This window comes from Rhincodon typus, chromosome 2 (assembly GCF_021869965.1).
Source record: "Rhincodon typus isolate 14 chromosome 2, sRhiTyp1.1, whole genome shotgun sequence".
NCBI lineage: Eukaryota > Metazoa > Chordata > Chondrichthyes > Orectolobiformes > Rhincodontidae > Rhincodon > Rhincodon typus.
The window spans coordinates 139675634-139681633 of NC_063333.1; the positions used below are offsets into that span (position 1 = coordinate 139675634).

The 6000-nt window shown below is 46.5% G+C and overlaps 1 protein-coding gene across 1 annotated transcript in view; it reads right to left on the reverse strand.

Annotated features, from left to right (window-relative positions):
- Positions 1-6000, reverse strand: part of LOC125485608 (coagulation factor XIII A chain-like) — a 104872-nt gene that overhangs the window by 21898 nt on the left and 76974 nt on the right. The window lies entirely within an intron of this gene.

Below are 6000 nucleotides of genomic sequence, written 5' to 3' on the forward strand. Positions count from 1 at the left end.
AGTTGGAGACCTTTACAACCACAAATCATATGCTACAATACAGTTAAAATATCATGAGTATGTTTCTTAAAGATACACTGATCATGAGGCATCCCACAACATAAGTGACCAGGGAGAGAAGGACAGAAAAGCAGAAAGGATTTTCTTATCATAAAATATAGGCAGAATTAGGCCATTCAACTCATAATGGTTGATATGTTTCTCAACCCTATTTGCAAACCTTCTCCCCATAACCCTTGTTCCCCTTACCAGTCAAGAACCTATCTCTGTCTTAAATACATTCAATGACTTGGCCTCCACAGCCCTCTGTGGCAATGAGCTCCACAGAGTCACCACCCTCTGGTTGAAGAAATTCTTTCTCATCTTAGTTCTAAAGGATTGTTCCTTTACTCTGAGGCTGTGCTCTCTGGTCCCAGTCTCTCCTACTAATGAAAACATCTTCTCCATGTCCACTCTATCCAGGCCTCTCAGTATTCTGTAAGTTTTAATCAGATCCCCCTCATCCTCCATCAGGCACGGACCCAGAGTCCTCAAGCGCTCCTCATATGGCAAGCCTTAATCCCCGTTCTTGTAAACTTCTTCTGGATCCCCTCCAACGCCAGCACATCCTTCGTTGGATACAGGGCCCAAAACTGCTCACAATATTACATATGCAGTCTGATCAGAGCCGTATACAGCCTCAGCAGTACATCCCTGCTCTTGTATCTTAGCCCTCTCAAAATGAATGCCAACATTGCATTTGCCTTCCTGATCGCCAACTGAACCTGCATGTTAACCTTAAGAGAATCCTTAACTAGTACTCTCAAGTCCCTTTGCACAACAGATTTTCACCATTTAGGAAATAGTCTACACCTCTATTCTTCCCACCAAAGTGTAAAGTCACACTTTCCCACATTATATTCCAACTGCCACTTCTCTGCCCACTCTCCTAGCCTGTCCAAGTCCTTCTGCATCCTCCCTGCTCCCAACACCACCTGTCCCTCCACCTATGTGTCATCTGCAAACTTAGCAACAATGACCTCAGTTACTTTGTCCAGATCGTTAATGTATAATGTGAATCATTGTGGTCTCAACACTGATCCCTGTGGAACTGCACTAGGCTGCCATCCTGAGAAAGAACCCTTTATCCCTAATCTCTGCCTTCTGCCAGCCAGCCAATCTTCTATCCAGGCTAGTACCTTGCCCCTAACACAATAGGTTCTTACCTAATTTAGCAGCCTCCTGTGCTGCATTTGTCAAAGGCCATCTGGCAAATAGATCACATCCACTGGCTCTCATTACATCCACGTGCTCGTTACCTCCTCAAAGAATTTTAACAGATTTGTCAGGCATGACCTCCCCTTGATGAAGCCATGCTGACTCAAGCCCTATTTTACCGTGCACTTCCAAGTACTCCGCAATCTCATCCCTAATAATAGAGTCTAAAACCTTACCAATGACTCAGGACAGGCTAATCAACCATAATTTCCATGTTCTACCTCTCCCCAGTTCTTGCATGATTCTGCACTCTACAGTCAGGCTCAACTGGAACTCGGAATTCCACCTTGTGTGGGCAACAGTCATTCACTACAATTTTCCCCGGAGATGCCAATAAATGGTCAGAGGAATTCCTGATATCTAGTGAGGGATGCCGGAGGGCCAGAGGCCTTCCAGTTTGAAAGCAGCAGCAGGTTGTGATGCCAGATAAGTGGGGGAGGTGACAATTCAAAATGGAGACATCCGACCTCTACCATTTCCTAATTTAATTTCTTTTTTAAAAAAGTAGCTATTATCCCTGATGACCATAGTTTAGTGGGGATAGGGTAGTGCTGGGGGGTGAGAGAGGGGTCCCCTTAGTGGTGCACATGAAGCAGGCAGGAAGGAGGCTACCCTGGATGATAGAAAAATAATACTCGGCCTCCTTTAGCTGGTTGTTGTAAGCCCTTAATGAGGCGGGTTAGCAGGACAAGTGCATGGAGTGGTAGCCCTGGGCTAGCACCTCCTGTCTCCATCTCCCATCCAGCAGTTACAAATCGAACCCTGGTAGACTATGTGCGGATGAAGTCAGCCCTGTTCTGCTCTGAACCTCCATTAGTGAAGAAAAGATACAAAATGCATTGCCCCTGTTTAAACAAAAAAACCTTCTACCACTTTTCAGGTTGAGACACCCCTATCCCTCAGACTCAGTTCACCAAAGCCCTGATTTCAACAGTCTCATCCAATGCGTCCAAATCCTTTTGTGGTTTCACCCCTCAGTGTTTCTGCTGCCTCCTCAAGCTATACAGCCCTCCAAGAACTCTGTGTGCCCCAAACTCTGGCTTTGCAAGAATCCCACACATCCTTTACACCCAGCCTTTGGTAGCTGTGCTGCTCTCCCCATACAGGTCCTACGCTCCAAATTCACTCCCTAAACCTTTCTGTCTCTCTCTTATTGTTAGGACCTGCCTTTAAACCAACCAACAGTTCTTTTGGCTCTGAATAATGATCTGCTCCCATGAGGTGCTCTGGGGCATATTGCTATGTAAAAGGTGATATATAAATGCAAGCTGTTGTTGTTTCATTCCTGCTCTTCTTGGCTCATCAGGAAATTTGAGAAGGAGTGGATAAGTCACCTCCTCGGCTCCCTTCTGGGCCTGCTGCTCCTTGGCAATAGGGTTTCCTGTTAGTTCCTCACCAGGCAACTGTCACGCTAAAAAAATGAACTCAAGTAGTGTCACAGTCTACATGATGTAATCAGGCTGGGATCTGTACATTTACCTGCAGCTGCCTAAAGCAGAGCTGTTTAAATAGTCTGACTGCGAGCAGGGCTGGAAAAGGTAAGTGCCACACTGATGATAATTTAACATTTTCTACCAATCATTCTCATTGGGTATGGAGAATTAAAATAGGATACTCCACTCTTGTGCAGTGCAGTTCGGCACAAGCTAAGCCTTTACTTCAACGTCAGCTACAGTCAGCCGTGAGTTAAATTTGCAGGATAATTATAGCACAGAAGGAGGCCATTCATCCATCAGGTCCGTGCCCACGGTTTGCAAGAGTGACTCAGCTAGTCCCATTCCCTGCCCTTTCCTCATTGCTTTTCTTCATTAGCTACTTATCCAATTCCCTTTTGAAAGCCAACTACTGAATCTGCCTTTATCACACTCTCAGACATTCCCAATCCTGGTTCTCAATCCTTCAGTCAATACAAACAGTCTCTCCCTACTGCTCTGTCCAGCTCCCTCAGGAATTTAAACAACTATATCAAATCTCTTCACATCCTTCTCATCTCTAAGAACAGCCTCAGCTTTTCCAATGTATCCATGATTGAATTCCCTGACATCCATTGCTCCCAGTCCATCGCTATGCAACCTGCTCCCTCAGTGAAGGTGACTGATGTATTGATTATCTACCTCTGTTTGTGGAATCCTCTCGGATTTGAAAGATCTCCCTGTCTGGGAGGCAGGCTTGAAGGGATAATAGGCCAGTGATAAGGCACCAACACTGTGTCCCCAGTTCTCTATGCCCCACACATGGTGTGAGTGACCTCTTGTTGGAAGAATGAGATTGGATTTCTGTCCCTCTGGCCTTCAGTCACTTACTGAAGTCTCATTTGGTCCCTCTGGTTTTATTGCTGCTTGGCCAATGGTACCACAGACTTTATGGGCTGCTTTCACGGATGACGAGGGAGATTCAGTGATGGCAGTAAGTGGAAATAGGGGATGTGTGCAGGGTTGAGGCGCTCCCAGTGAGAGCTTCTCCAGATAGCTTATGAAAATAGCCACTGGTTTTGGTCGTTTGGAAGTCATAGATGACATACCCCTGACTGTGTACTCACCTGAAGTGAGTGCTATGTAATTGGGACTCTGTGTGGTTGCTGAGAAATGTCAGCCTGAAATTAGAAACACGGCTTTGTTCTTTCATACATCAATGGCCTGAATATCAATCCTGCCTCCCCGCTCAATCCTATTGATGGGTGGGAGTGAATTAGGAAGAGTACAGGGTTGGCTTAAAGACTTAAATCCAGGGAACAGAACCCTGATGCACTTAGCAAACATCAGCTGCCTTGTTATAGCAGTGCTATCCAAACGTCCTGCTGTAAACGGATTTGCTAACTTTGCTAACGTATTAACTCCGGTTTCTCCGATACAATTGGGAGCCCAGTTTAAAGTTCACTGTTGCTTTGTGGTCTTCCAAGGAGCTTGGGGGCAAAAGTGGGAGAAGGTCACGGCTATAGACATAAGGTTTAACACAAAGATCAGCTCCTGAGATATGCCATGGATCTCTGGAGTCACGTATTCACCAAAATGGTGGACCTTATACAGCTCAGAGCATATTGCTCCGCAGTCTTACCAACATGCAGAGTGTAATAATAAACATTGTTTAACGATAACTCAGGAGTCTGGCTTGAGCTTGTTTGAACAGCCCTGATAGAACAGGATCCAATATGGTGGCAGTGAGGGAGACAGCTGTCTGAGAGAGACAGTGTTTCTGTCAGATGAATCTAAACAACACGGCAAGATTGAGCAACCACAAGACATGGTTGAACTCTGAGACAAGAAGATTCTCTGAAAATTTCCTGAATACAACGAGCTCATTAGTGAGGTGAAGCTAGTGAAGATTCTGTGAAGTGAGGAATACTCCACAGTGGCAGCATATCTGCCTCAGCTCAGTAATCCCTGCCTCTTCTAGGCCCGTCGATGATGACAAAGAACTGACTCAGGCACTTTGTTGGGAGTTGTGGAAGACTCAGTCCCGATCACAGGCTGTTCTCTTCTCTGTCCCCGAGAGCATAGGCTCTCCCTCCCCTTCCTATTTCTGGGGTGTGGCCCCCAAGGTCCTCCATTGAAACAGCAACTGCTCCAGGTCAGTACTTTCTTTAACAATGCACCCCATTGCTGAAGAGATCGTTAGCAGGCAAGGTGTTGATGAATCCTCAGCAGAGTTCCAGTCAGTCCTAACAGCCTTAAATGCTTATTTCAGTCCTGATAACCTCATTATTGAACTTGCTGGTCCAACCAGGGATCCTAGCAGCACATCTCAGCATTGAAAATTTACATAGCGTAATCAATATGTGGAAGACACAGACACAGGAAGAGCTTGTTCAAACTTTCAATCATTTGTTACAGTCCGTTCAGATGTAGGATCTGGGAGGCCACAGCCTTTCACTTAAAGATCACTTTGGTGTAACATTTGCCAACAATGATAAAGTTAATAAAAACACTATTAAAGTTACAGGATCAGAACAAACCCTTGTTGGGTCGGAAAGCATGTGCCCATCTCAATCTTTCACAGCGGTTACCAGGCATTCCTCTCTCGTTAAAAGACATTCCAAGCCAAAGGTGATAGCCAAATCCATTTTGTGAGAATTAGCCATGCCCAGATGATATTGCTGTCCTTTGTCAGACCCTCAATAATAGTGACAGCATGTCCATCAAACTGTATCACACTTTCAGTCACATCCCACAATGAGGCAGAGTAGCGGCACAGCAGGAAAGAGAACACTCTAGTTCCCACTACTTGATAGGGCACCCTGTCCCAGTGAGGCCTCTCCTCACTCCCAATCTCTTTCCCCATCTCAATCCTCCCCTGTCCTCATTCCAATTCTCCTCCTCATCCCTGTCTCAATCTCTCTCCTTTCCCCATCTCAATCCTTCCCTCATCCCTGTCCCAATCTCTTCCCATCTCAAATCACCCCCCCCCCCCCTGTCCCCATCTCTCCCCATCTCAATCCCCCCCTCATCCTTGTCCCAATCTCTCCCCATCTCAATCCTCCCCCTCACTTCTGTCCCAATCTCTCCCCATCTCAATCCTCCCCTCACCCTTGTCCTAATCTCTCCCCTTTCCCCATCTCAATCCCCCCTCATCCTTGTCCCAATCTCTCCCATTGCTTCATCTCAATCCCCCCTCACCCCGTCCCAATCGCTCCCCTTTCCCCATCTCAATCTCCCCCCTCACCCCTGTCCCAATTTCTCCCCTTTCCCCATCTTAATCCCCCCCTCACCCCTGTCCCAATCTCTCCCCATCTCAATGCTCCCCCCC